The sequence below is a fragment of the Spermophilus citellus genome (assembly GCF_964194105.1).
Source record: "Spermophilus citellus genome assembly, chromosome: 18".
In the NCBI taxonomy this organism is placed as follows: domain Eukaryota; kingdom Metazoa; phylum Chordata; class Mammalia; order Rodentia; family Sciuridae; genus Spermophilus; species Spermophilus citellus.
The window spans coordinates 38,679,412-38,694,457 of record NC_138200.1 but is presented as its reverse complement, the minus strand read 5'-3'; positions in this window follow the sequence as shown (position 1 = coordinate 38,694,457).

Sequence of the window (15,046 nt, the reverse complement as noted above, 5' to 3'; positions counted from 1 at the left end):
TTGGTCCTTTCTTTTTCAGAGGTTAGAAGATCAAGAGAGACCCTCAGTGGAATCCTTCAATAGGTTCTAGGAGATAAGTGTGTGAAGTTTCTAGAACCTCCCAGACACTGGCTTTTCCTGGGACAAATCAAGTCAAACTGATTCATCTCTGGCAAAAATTTTCCACCTAGAGCTAAAATGAAAACAAAATTGATTACCACTACTGACCGTGATTAAACACTCTGCTGTATCCCTAAATCTCATAACATATCTGACAGTCCAGTGTCTCCTGATTGATTCTGTGCAAAGGTCCTCTTGAAAATGACTCAATATAATACATTTATTATCTCCCTTTCATCCTAAAATAAGCACAACTAATCTTGCTCGTTTTGCTAACAGTCTTTTCAAACCCTTTTATCTCCTATGTGTGATAAGAGCTGATAAGATAAACTAATGCAATGTGAGGATGGGTAATTATGATTCAATGATGAAAAAAAAAAATAATAAGTTCAAACTTGGTAGGAAATGAAGGCATGTAGACCATTAATAATAATTTGAAAACATAAACAGAAATGCCATGGAGCTTTGGGAATTTAGTATTAGGGTAATATAAAAATATATTGATATTTTTTATGACTCCTGTTGAACCTCACTCCAAGAATGATGAGAACTTACAATAAGTCACCTACTATTTTCAACTTTCAGAGAAGCCCATCAGTCAGCTGGAAAGGGAGAGGGCTCTGACATTTGTGAATAAGCACATGGCCCATTCTCCTAGATCATTTCTCCTCTAAATGTTCTGAGAGATATTCATATATAATTCTAGGGGCAAAAATCTTTTCTCTGACAACGAACAATCTGTTGTTATATCCTGGATAAGCCTAGCCAGACTCAAAAATTGGTTACATGTCAGATACAAGCTTGGAGGGCAACTTGAAATTTCTCAGGGATGTAAAATAACCCTTAGATCTCAACCCAAACAAAACAAACAGTTTTTTGAAAAACAATCCATTAATCCATTTGCTTGTTATCAGAAGAGCAGCCTTTGAAACTTTACAATATTTTGATTTTTCAAATAGTAAGTCAAGAAGAGTAGTCCTTGAAAGCATAGTTTAAAGATTTATGGATAGGAAAGGTAGCAGAATACAACAATTACTAATAGGGCATTATGTAAAATTGTGGATGTGTAACCGACGTGATTCTGCAATCTGCATTTGGGGTAAAATTGGGGGTTCATAACCCACTTCAATCTAATGTATGAAATATGATATGTCAAGAGCTTTGTAATGTTGTGAACAACCAATAAAAAAAAATAAAAATAAATAAAGATTTATGTATCATTAACTTGGGGGTAGGCACCTGGTTGGAGAGGGGATGCTTTCTGCTGCTGAAATTCTTTGGACTTTTATTTCTATTGGCATTGAAATGCTAAATGCAGTCAAGGGCTAACTCTGTGGTTGGCAAATAAAAGGCAAGACACTTATGAGGTTTTAGTTCTCCAAAGAACATTCTTAAGCACCTTAAGGTCTCAACAATATTTGCCTATTTCTAGAATATTAAAGAGCTTGAAAAATTGATAGGCTGAATTATCCTACCTACATATCACATGAAAAGATTCTGTTGTGAAAACAATCATGCCTGAGTCTGTTGATTAGATGAGTGGCTGGGACTGAAGCTATTGCTGGATGCTTACTGCTGTAGTGGCACATGCAGGTTTCTAACCCCAGATTCACCTCTCTCTGACTGCTTGATCTAAGACAGATCACTCCCCTGTCTGCTCAACATAAGAACAATAATGATGCTTACCTCTCAGGATTGTTGCCCAGATAAAAATGGCTTCCAATGGCCAAGTGACCTCAGCAAAGTGATAAATAATAGTTTCAGAAAAGCTCATTAAGTTATTAGACAACAAAAAAATAAACATCTCAGCACAATGAATAAAACAATACAAGAACACATGAATTCCTCAATATTTCTTTCATAAAAAGAAACAAATTAAGTAAAAATAAGGACCAAACTGAAATTCTGAAAATTGAAAAGTACAATGAAGGAAAAGAAAAATAGCAATGGAGAACATCAGCCCAGGAATAGGAGATTTCTACCATCATTTCTATAGAGAAACATAAGTTTTTGTAACTACTTACATGTCAGAACACCTTTGTAAGAGTTCAGCAGTCCAGCAGAGAAGTACCATTATACTACTGAAGCAAAAATTTCAAGAACAGAATATAAGAAGAACAGTTTAACTTTATCTGTGTTGCTCCTCACTCAAGATAGCACAGGTCAGTGCCAAGAGGGACCCTTTTGGCCTGTAATTTCTCCCATGGGAAAAAGTGACAGCCTAGTGAGTAATCACCTGGCTTCTCCAGCTATGTAGTACATTGTCCCAAAGGTCCATTATTTGCTTGCCCATACTAGGTGATTGGCATGGCTAAAGGATGGAAGAATTTAGAAGGTGGGAAGAGAGGCAGAGACCCATAGAAATGAGTGATGAGAACTCTACAAAGGGCTGTGGAGCCTACTATTCATATTTTGGACTCTATCTGGAAACATGCCCATGAACCTCTGTGGACATCTTGATTGCTGACTTCAACTGGCTCAACTGGTTCACAGTTATTCCCAAAGTTTGTGAGCACACACAACCAGCCAGCTTGACTCTGAGAGGAGCATACAAACTGAGTATGTCAGGGCAATGATCTAGGGGAAACAAAAGGGGGACTCTTATTAACTTCTATGGCTGTGCAGGATCAAGAGAAGGCACAAAATCATAACAACTCCCTTACCTCCCCAAAAGGGAACAAGATATATGTTACAGTTTAGTTATGAGGTGTCCCCAAAAGCTCACATGTGAGACAATGCAAGAAGGTTCAGTGGAGAAATGATAGAGTGAAGTGGTAGGTTTTAGTTAGAAGAAGTGGGAATTGGAGTATGGCTTTGGAGTATATATTTGTGTCTGGAGGATGGAGTCTTGCTCTCTCTGCTTCTGATCATGATGTGAGCTTCTCCCCTCTGTTGCAGTCTCCCACCATAATGTTCAGCCTCACCTTCAGCCCAGAGGAATGGAGCTAGCCTTCTTTGGACTAAGACCACTGAAACCATGAGCCCTCAAATAGTCTTATAGTCATGGCTATGAAATAGCTGACTAAAACAATATGCAACTGGCACATCCATAGAAAATCACTGAGAGAGTCTCAGAATAACAAGTTGGGTTGTTTAGTGAAGATGTTTCTCTCATAAAGCTAGTTAGTGGAAATGGCAAGAGATGACCACTACTTCAAATGGGAAGATAGAAACACAAGATTTCAAGGAACATGGAAAACCAGGAAAATGATGTCAAAGGAATACAATAACTAGTAACTGGCCCTAAAGAAATGTTTATCTCTAGATCACCTGACAAAGGATGAAAAATATTTGTTTCAAGGAAGCTCATTAAGTTATTAGACAAAAAAATACACATCTCAGCATAATGAATAAAACAATACAGGAACACATGAATTCCTCAATATTTCCTCCATAAAAAGAAAGAAATTAAATTTTAAAAAAGGGACCAAACTGAAATTCTGAAAGTGGAAAAATATAATGAATGAAGTGAAAATGGCAATGAAGAGCATCAACCCAGACTTGATCAAGCAGAAGCATCTGTGAACTCAAAGATAGATTGAAACCATCCAGTCAGAAGAGAAAACAAGAGAATGAAAAGGAATGAAGGAAGACTATGGGATTTATGGGAAACAATCAAGAGAATAAATATGTGTATTACATGAGTTATAAAGGAGGGAAGAGAGAAAGAGAAAGAAAGGAGGTGAAAGCTCGTTTAAAGTAACTTTCTCCTTGTGGGGCTAGAAATGAAAATCTTGGTATGGGAAACTCAAAGTTTCTAAACAAATTTCTAAAACCAAACAGGTCTTCATTGAGATAGATTATAATTGAACTATCAAAAACCAATGACAAAGAATTTTGAAAGTAGCAAGAGAAAACAGGTTCATCCATACATGGAAACCTCTAAAAGACTCTTAAGCAAATTTTTTAGAAAATATAAATAATGGAAAATTATTCAGTCTTGAAAGAGAATGAAATCCTACCATTTGTAATAACAAGGATGAACAATGAACTTGGAGGTTGTTATGTTAAGTGAAATAAGCCAGACACAGAAAGAATATTATTTCATGATCTTACTTATATGTGGAATCTAAAAAATTTTGAAATTATAGGATCAGAGTAAAATGGTGGGTACCAGGGGTTGGGGATAGAGAAAACTAGGACACCCTGGTTGAAGAATAACAACTTTCAGTTACAAGATGAATAAGTCTTATAGGACTAATGAATGGGTAATCATTGTAAATTATAATGTATGTGTACTTGAAATTTGCCAAGAGTATAAGCTTTTAGTGTTCTCACCCCACCCCCTGACAACACACACACACAGTAACCGCACATATAAGGTAACATATTAATTAGCTTGTGATAATCATTTTACAATGTTTACATATATCAAAACTTGAGTGCGGTGGCTTATGTCTGTAATCTCAGTGTCTGAGGAGGCAGCTTAGTGAGACCCTGTCTCAAAATTACAAATAAAAAAGCCTGGGTATGTAGCTTGATAGGAAAGCACCCCTGGGTTCTGTCCCACTGAAAAAAAATCTCATTTTACACTTTTATATACATACATCATAAAAGCTACCTATGCTAAGCCCCAGGCCAACATCATTCTAAATGGAGAAAAATTAAAAGCATTCTCTCTAAAAACAAGACAGGGATGACCTCTTTCACCACTTCTGTTTAACATAGTTCTTGAAACACTGGCCAGAGCAATTAGACAGATAAAAGAAAGGCATATGGATAGGTAATAAGAACTCAAATTAGCACTATCTGCAGACAATATGATTCTATACCTAGAAGACCCAAAAAATCCCACCAGAAAACTTCTAGAACTAGTAAATGAATTCAGCAAAGTAGCAAGATACAAAATCAACACCCATAAATCAAAGGCATTTCTGTACCAGTGACAAATCCTCTGAAAGGGAAATGAGGAAAAATACCCCATTTACAATAGCATAAAAAATAAAATAAAATACTTAGGAATCAACTTAACAAAAGAGGTGAAAGATTCCTACAATTAAAACTACAGAACTCTAAAGAAAGAAATTAAAGAAGACCTCAGAAGATGGAAAGATCTACCTTGGACTTGGATAGGCAGAATTAATATTGCCAAAATGACCATATCACCAAAGCACCTTACAGATTTAATGCAATTCAAATCAAAATCCCAATGACATTCCTCATACAAATAGAAAAAACAGTCATGAAATTCATCTGGAAAAATAAGAGACCCAGAATAGCAAAAGCAATCCTTAGCAGGAAGAGTGAAGCAGGTGGCATCATTATAGCAGAACTTAAACTATACTACAGAGCAGTAGTAACAAAACAGCATGGTATTGGCACCAAAACAGGATGATAGACCAATGGTACAGAATAGAGGACACAGAGACTAACCCACAAAATTACAGTTATCTTATATTAGAAAAATGCACCAAAAATGTACATTGGAGAAAAGATATGGTGCTTGGAAAACTGGAAATCCATATGCAACAAAATGAAATTAAACTCCTGTCACCATGCACAAAACTCAATTCAAAGTAAATAAAGGACCTAAGAATTAAACCAGAGACATTGCATATATTAGAAGGAAAAGTAGGCCCAAATATTCATCATGTTAGATTCGGCCCCAACTTCCTTAATAAGACTCCTATATAAACACAAAAATTAATATCAAGAATCAATAAATGGGATGGATTCAGACTAAAAAGCTTCTCAGCAAAAGAAACAATCTATGAGGTGAATAGAGAGCCTACATCTTGGGAGCAAATTTTTAACCCCTCACACATCAGATAGAGCACAAATCTCTAGAATATATAAAGAACTAAAAAATCTTAACACCAAAAAAAAAAAAAACCCAAATTACCCAATCAATAAATGGACCAAGGACATGAACAGACACTTCTCAGAAGAAGATATACAATCAATCAACAAATATATGAAAAAATGTTCAACATCTCTAGCAATTAGAGAAATGCAAGTCAAAACTACTCTAAGATTTCTCACTCCAGTCAGAATGAGATCCATTAAGAAATATAAACAATGATAAGTGTTGGTGAGGATGTGGGGGAAAAGGTACACTCATACATTGCTGGTAGGACTGAAAATTGGTGCAGCCAATATGGAAAACAGTATGGAGAATCCTTGGAAAACTGGGAATGGAACCACCATCTGACCCAGCTATCCCACACCTCTGTCTATACCCAAAGGACTTAAAAACAGCATACTACAGGGACACAGCCACATCAATATTTATAGCAGCACAATGCACAATAGCTAAACTGTGGAACCAACCTAGATGCCTTCAGTAGATGAATGGATAAAGAAATTGTGGTATATATACACAATGGAATATTACTCAGCAATAAAAGAGGTTAAAATCTTGGCATTTGCAGGTAAATGGATGGAGTTGGAGAAGATAATGCTCAGTGAAATTAGCCAATCCCTCCCCTCAAAAAAAAAAAAAAAGCCAAATGATTTTTCAGATTTAAGGATGCTGGGGGGTGGGGATGGGAGAGTTAAATGAACTATAGATGAGGCAAAGGGGAAAAAGGGAGGGAGGGTTAGGGTGGGGGATAGGGGTAGAAAAGATGGTGGAATGTGATTGTCCTCACTACCCTAAGCATATGTATGAAGATGTGAAGGATGTGAGTCTACTTTGTGTACAATCAGACATATGAACACTTGTGTTCTATATGTGTAATATGAATTGTAATGCATTCTGTTGTCATATATAACAAATTAAAATTAAGAAAAATTCAAAAAGAATAAAACCTGATTTAAGACCAGGCAAAGACCCAAATAGATGTTTTTCCAGAGATGTTCAAATGGCTAATGAACACATGAAAAGAGACTCAGCATTGTCAGCCAGCAAGAGAGTGCTGAGCTAAATGACAAAGATACTATTTCTCTCCCACGGGGATGACTGTAAAAAGACAGGTAATAGCAACCATTGAGGAGGTTGTGGAGAAGTTGGAACTCATACACATCACAGGTGGAAATGGTGAAGCCCCTCTGCCAGTTATTTAAAAAGTTAAACATAGAGTTAGCATATGACCTGGCCATCCCACTCCCAGGTGTGTACCCAAGGAAAACAAAAACATGTCCACACAAAGACTTGTCCACCAACGTTCATAGCATCATTATTTATATTGACCCAAACATGGAAACATCCCAGATCCATGCATCAACTGATGAATATCTGAGAAACATGTGTTCTGTTCACATAATGGAATATTATTCAGCCAAAGGAAAGAAGTAAGGAAGAACTAATAATGCTACAATATGAATGAGCCTTGGAAACATTGTGCTAAGTGATACAGACTGTCACAAAAAAACCACATATTGTCCAATTATATATGTATATGAAACATCCAGAATAGGGGTATATTTGTAGAGGAGATGAGTGGTGCCTGGGTTTGGGGAATTAGAAGGCAATGGGGAGTGACTGTTGTTCATGGATATAAAGTTTCACTTGGATGATGAAAATGTCTTCAAATTGTGGTGATGGCCACAGGTTTCTGAGTATACTAAACCCTCTGAACTATATGCTTTAAATGGATGAGCCGTATGATTTGGAGTTGTATCTCACTAAAACTGTTCTGTAAAGAAATGACTTACAGCACTTAGCGGGTGTGGTACTCACAGTGAAGACCTAATGAATACTGTCTATTAGTGATGCTCTGTGAGCTTCCTTCTTCCATTAAGAGGCTCAGTCTGTAGTTTAGGGATCTTTTCACCTATGGTGGGTGGTGGTGGTGGGAGAGGGGATATGTGGGTAGAATTTCAGTGAGGGGGGAGTCTCTCTTTGCCATGAAAGCGGGCCAGCAGCACGGCACTGGAACCCGCCACACATGGAGATTGAGCATGGCGGCTGTCTGGCAGCGTGGAGACACAGGGTTACTGATCCTTCAGGGCTGGAGCATGCCAGACTGCAACCAGTGACAGTGCAGAACAAGGGCCGAGTACCGAGTTCTGGACATAGCATAGGAACAGCCCAGCTCCCTCCACTTCACCGGAAACCCCAGCGCTGGAAACAGGTGGTTGCCATCTTGGAAAATCTCTCTCAGCAACTTTTGGCGGGTGTAGCTGACAGCGTGATGGGCGTCTGAACAGGTGTGTGGTTCTCAACTCCCCCTCCCCCAGATGTGATGACTTGGTGACTACCCAACACAGAGATAGCGCTCAGTTGATCAGGAGCACAGGGCGGCAAGGGCACCACACGCCCAGCCCAGAGTGAACCAACCCAGGGCTGAGGACAAGAGATACTTCACTTGGGGCCTGGTGGGCAGGAGAGAGGAGGGGGGATAGAGACCAGGAGCAACCCAAAGAGACCAGGATTGGAGAGGCACCACGCAGGTAAGGGAGAGCTGCCTCACAGGGATTGCTTTCCTCACCCTGAGGGCAGAGACTCAACCTGGAATGCACAACGTCACCTACTGGAAGAGAGGAAAACAGAATTCTAAGAGTGCTTTTCTTCTTCTTTTTCCTTCTTTCTTTTTGTCTTTTTATCTTTTTTTCTTTGTTTTTCTTTTCATTCCTTTCTCTCAATCTCTTTATTCCCCTTTTTTCTTCTTCTTTTTAAATTTTTCTTCCTCCTTCTCTTCCTCTCTCACCCTCCAAGTGTTACTATTTCTACTGCGTGTAATTTACTAAATGCAAATAGGTGTTTGTTTCTATGCTTTATATTGTCCTCCCACATACTTGTCTACCCTAAAATGCCTCCTGTCTATTCTCCTGCTAATAATCCCCTTCATTAGAGATCTCCTCCAAACTTGCTAAGATATATTAACCCCATACCCTCACATCTTTTCCCCTTAACATAACGTCCTATGCCCGACCCTCAGTTCTCTATACGCCACCAGAAACTGAATACCTTTTATGAAACTAATGACTATATTTTAAATTATGTTTGAATCCAACATCTCTACACATAGAGAATAACTATAAATGTATTAATAACAAAAGCTTGCCAAAGATGATGTATAGTAGATATTGGGATCTGTTAACACTGCCTCCCATCACAAAGGAGAGATCTCAGAACTATACAAGAGAAATATAAATCTATAGGGGAAAAACAATAACACAACAGTCACACAGAGCTGGAAAGAAATGTAAGCAACATGAAAAGACAAGGAAAGAAAGGACAATGCAGGACAATACAACATTGGAGGAGATAACAGCTACAGCAGAAAGAATGTCAGATAAAGATTTCAGGATTTACATGGTTCAGATGATCTGGAGTCTCAGGGAAGACTTTAGACAACAAATGCAGACAATGAAAGATCACTTTGACAATGAATTACATAAACAAATCCAAGAAGCAAAAGATCAATTCTACGGGGAGATAGAAGTTATACAAAACAAACAAACAAAACCCCCCAAAACAAACAACAAACACACAAACAAACAGTAATCCTAGAAATGAAAGAAATGAAAAACCAAATTAAAAACTAAAATGAGAGTATCACCAGGAGAGTAGAACACTTAGAAGACAGGACATCAGACAATAAAGACAAAGTATATCATCTCAAAAAGAACACAGACAGCACCAGAAGACTGATAAGAAACCACGAACAGAACATCCAAGAAATATAGGATAGCAAAAAGAGACCAAATTTAAGAGTTATTGGGATAGAGGAAGGTATAGAGGCCCAAACCAAAGGAATGATCAATTTGTTCAATGAAATAATGTTAGAAAACTTTCCAGACATGAAGAATAAAACAGAAATCCAAATCCTAGAAGCCTACAGGATGCTGAGTGTGCAAAATCACAAGAGATCCACACCAAGACACATTATAATGAAAATGCCCAACATACAGAACAAGGAGAGAATATTAAAAGCCACAAGAGAAAGGAAATGGATTACATTTAGGGGTAAACAAATTAGGATAATGGCTGATCGTTCAACACAGACTCTAAAAGCTAGAACATCTGGAACAACATATTTCAAACACTGAAAGAAAATGGGTTCCAACCAAGAATCTTGTAGACAGCAAATTTTTTTTATTGGTTGTTCACAACATTACAAAGCTCTTGACATATCATATTTCATACATTAGAATCAAGTGGGTTATGAACTCCCATTTTTACCCCAAATACAGATTGCAGAATCACATCGGTTGCACACCACATTTTTACATACTGCCATATTAGTGACTGTTGTATTCTGCTACCTTTCCTAACCTCTACTATCCCCCTTCCCCTCCCCTCCCATCTTCTCTCTCTACCCCATCTACTGTAATTCATTTCCCTCCATGTTTGTTATCCCATTCCCCCATAACCTCTTATATGTAATTTTGTATAACAATGAGGGGCTCCCTCCATTTCCATGTGATTTCCCTTTTTTTCTCCCTTTCCCTCCCACCTCATGACTCTGTTTAATGTTAGTCTTTTCTTCCTGCTCTTCCTCCCTGTTCTGTTCTTAGTTGCTCTCATTATATCAAAGAAGACATTTGGTATTTGTTTTTTAGGGCTTGGCTAGCTTCACTAAGCATAATCTGCTCTAGTGCCATCCATTTCCCTGCAAATTCCGTGATTTTGTCATTTTTTAGTGCTGCGTAATACTCCATGGTGTATAAATGCCACATTTTTTTTTTATCCATTCATCTATTGAAGGGCATCTGGGTTGATTCCACAGTCTAGCAATTGTGAATTGTGCTGCTATGAACATCGATGTGGCAGTATCCCTGTAGTGTGCTCTTTTAAGGTCTTCAGGAAATAGTCCGAGAAGGGCAATAGCTGGGTCAAATGGTGGTTCCATTCCCAGCTTTCCCAGGAATCTCCATACTGCTTTCCAAATTGGCCACACCCGTTTGCAGTCCCACCAGCAGTGTACAAGAGTACCCTTTTCCCCACATCCTCGCCAGCACTCATTGTTGTTTGACTTCATCATGGTTGCCAATCTTACTGGGGTGAGGTGGTATCTTAGGGTGGTTTTGATTTGCATTTCCTTGACTGCTAGAGATGGTGAGCATTTTTTCATGTACTTGTTGATTGATTGTATGTCCTTCTCTGTGAAGTGTTTGTTCATGTCCTTGGCCCATTTGTTGATTGGGTTATTTGTTATCTTATTGTCTAATTTTTTGAGTTCTTTGTATACTCTGGATATTAGGGCTCTATCTGAAGTGTGAGGAGTAAAAATTTGTTCCCAGGATGTAGGCTCCCTATTTACCTCTCTTATTGTTTCTCTTGCTGAGAAAAAACTTTTCAGTTTAAGAAAGTCCCATTTGTTGATTCTTGTTATTAACTCTTGTGCTATGGGTGTCCTATTAAGGAATTTTGAGCCCGACCCCACAATCTGTAGATCGGAGCCTACTTTTTCTTCTATCAGACGGAGAGTCTCTGATTTGATATCTAGCTCCTTGATCCACTTTGAGTTGACTTTTGTGCATGGCGACAGGAGGGGATTCAGTTTCATTTTGTTGCATAAGGATTTCCAGTTTTCCCAACACCATTTGTTGAAGATGCTATCCTTTCTCCATTGCATGTTTTTAGCTCCTTTATCAAATATAAGATAGTTGTAGCTTTGTGGATTAGTCTCTGTGTCCTCTATTCTGTACCATTGGTCCACCTGCCTGTTCTGGTACCAGTACCATGCTGTTTTTATTACTACTGCTCTGTAATATAATTTGAAATCTGGTATCGCTATACCACCTGATTCACACTTCCTGCTTAGAATTGTTTTTGCTATTCTTGGTCTTTTATTTTTCCATATGAATTTCATGATTGCTTTATCTATTTCTATAAGAAATGCCATTGGGATTTTGATTGGCATTGCATTAAACCTATAGAGAACTTTTGGTAATATCGCCATTTTGATGATGTTAGTTCTGCCTATCCATGAACAAGGTATATTTTTCCATCTTCTAAGATCCTCTTCTATTTCTCTCTTTAGGGTTCTGTAGTTTTCATTGTATAGGTCTTTCACCTCTTTTGTTAGGTTGATTCCCAAGTATTTTATTTTTTTTGAGGATATTGTGAATGGAGTGTTTTTCCTCATTTCCGTTTCAGAAGTTTTGTCGCTGATATACAGAAATGCCTTTGATTTATGTGTGTTGATTTTACATCCTGCCACTTTGCTGAATTCATTTATTAGTTCTAGTAGTTTTTTTGTAGACCCTTTTGGGTCTTCTAGGTATAGAATCATGTCATCCGCAAATAGTGATAATTTAAGTTCTTCTTTCCCTATTTTTATGCCTTTAATTTCTTTCATCTGTCTAATTGCTCTGGCCAGTGTTTCGAGAACTATATTGAATAGAAGTGGTGATAGGGGGCATCCCTGTCTTGTTCCAGATTTTAGAGGGAATGCCTTCAATTTTTCTCCATTCAGAATGATGCTAGCCTGAGGCTTAGCATTGATAGCTTTTACAATGTCGAGGTAAGTTCCTGTTATCCCTAGTTTTTCTAATGTTTTGAACATAAAGGGATGCTGTACTTTGTCAAATGCTTTTTCTGCGTCTATCGAGATGATCATATGGTTCTTATCTTTAAGTCTATTGATGTGGTGAATAACATTTATTGATTTCCGTATATTGAACCATCCTTGCATCCCAGGGATGAATCCTACTTGATCATGGTGCACAATTTTTTTGATGTGCCTTTGTATCCGATTCACCAGAATTTTATTGAGGATTTTTGCATCTAGGTTCATCAGAGATATTGGTCTGTAGTTTTCTTTCTTTGAGGTGTCTTTGTCTGGTTTCGGAATCAGGGTGATGTTGGCCTCATAGAATGTATTTGGCAGAGCTCCCTCTTTTTCTATTTCCTAAAATAACTTGAAAAGTATTGGTATTAATTCTTCTTTAAAGGCTTTGTAAAACTCCGCTGTATACCCATCCGGTCCTGGGTTTTTCTTGGTTGGAAGTCTTTTGATTGCTTCTTCTATTTCATCTATTGATATTGGTCTGTTTAAGTTGTGAGTATCCTCCTGACTCAGTCTGGGCAAATCATATGACTTAAGGAATTTATCGATGTCTTCACTATCTTCTATTTTATTGGAATATAGGTTTTCAAAATAATTTCTAATTGTCTTCTGTATTTCTGAAGCATCTGTTGTAATATTGCCTTTTTCATCCTGTATGTTAGTAATTTGAGTTCTCTCTCTTCTTCTCTTCGTTAGCATGTCTAGGGGTCTGTTGATCTTATTTATTTTTTCAAAGAACCAACTGTTTGTTTTGTTAATTTTTTCAATAGTTTCTTTTGTTTCAATTTCATTGATTTCAGCTCTGATTTTAGTTAATTCTTGCCTTCTGCTACATTTGCTGTTGTTTTGCTCTTCCTTTTCTAGGGCTTTGAGATGAAGTGTGAGCTCATTTATTTGTTGTTTTTTCCTTTTTTTGAGGAATGACCTCCAGGCGATGAATTTCCCTCTTAAAACTGCTTTCATTGTGTCCCATAGATTCCGATATGTTGTGTCTGTATTTTCATTTATCTCTAAGAATTTTTTGATTTCCTCCTTTATGTCTTCTGTAACCCATTGATCATTCAGTAACATATTGTTCATTGTACATGTGATGTAGGATTTTTCCTTCCTTCTTTTATCATTGATTTCCAGTTTCATTCCATTATGATCTGATAAAGTGCATGGTATTATCTCTACCCCTTTATATTTATTGTGGGTTGCCCTATGGCATAATATATGATCTATTTTTGAGAAGGTTCCATGTGCTGCTGAGAAAAAAGTATATCCACTTGATGATGGTTGATATATTCCATATATGTCAGTTAAGTCTAGGTTATTGATTGTGATATTGAGGTCAATAGTTTCTTTATTCAACTTTTGTTTGGAGGGTCTGTCCAATGGTGAGAGAGGTGTGTTGAAGTCACCCATGATTATTGTGTTGTGGTCTATTTGATTCTTGAACTTGAGGAGAGTTTGTTTTATGAACGTCACAGCGCCATTATTTGGTGCATAAATATTGATAATTGTTATGTCTTGTTAGTGAATGGTTCCTTTTAATAGTATATAATGTCCTTCCTTATCCCTTTTGATTAACTTAGTCTTGAAGTTGATTTTATTCGATATGAGAATGGCCACCCCTGCTTGCTTACGAGGACCGTGTACGTGGTATATTTTTTCCCAACCTTTTACCTTGAGCCTGTGTATGTCTTTTCCAATCAGATGTGTCTCCTGGAGGCAGCATATTGTTGGATTTGTTTTTTAAATCCATGTTACCAGCCTATGTCGCTTTATTGGAGAGTTTAAGTCATTAACGTTTAGAGTTACTATTGATATATGGTTTGTACTTCCTGCCATGTTTGATTATTTATCTCTTTTTTTTTTCTAATTTAGTTTGTTTCTCCATGATTAGCTTTCCCCCCATCCTCTGTCTTTACCGAGGCACTTCCTGCTGATGGTTTTGGTTATTGTTTTTCATTTCTTCCTTGTGTAGAGTTTTGCTCAAGACGCTTTGCAATGCTGGTTTTCTGGCTACAAATTCTTTTAGCTTTTGTTTATCGTGAAATATTTTTATTTCATTGTCATATCTGAAGCTTAATTTTGCTGGATACAGAATTCTTGGTTGGCATCCATTGTCTTTCAGTGTTTGAAATACGTTGTTCCAGGATCTTCTTGCTTTCAGCATCTGTGATGAAAAATCCATTGTTAACCTTATTGGTTTACCCCTAAATGTAATCTGCCTCTTTTCTCTTGTAGCTTTTAATATTTTCTCTTTGTTCTGTATATTGGATATCTTCATAACAAAGTGTCTTGGCGTTGGTCTACTGTGATTTTGTGTGCTCAGTGTCCTGTATGCATGTACAATTTGTTGTTTCCTTTTTTATTTATCTGTTTCCTTTTTTGTTTCTGGAAAGTTTTCTGTAATTATTTCATTCAGCAAGTTACTCATTCCCTTGGCATGAATCTCTGTGCCTTCCTCTATCCCGATGACTCGTAAGTTTGGTTTTTTTAAGTTATCCCAAATCTCTTGGATGTTTTTCTCGTGATTTTTTACCAGCCTATCTGAGTTG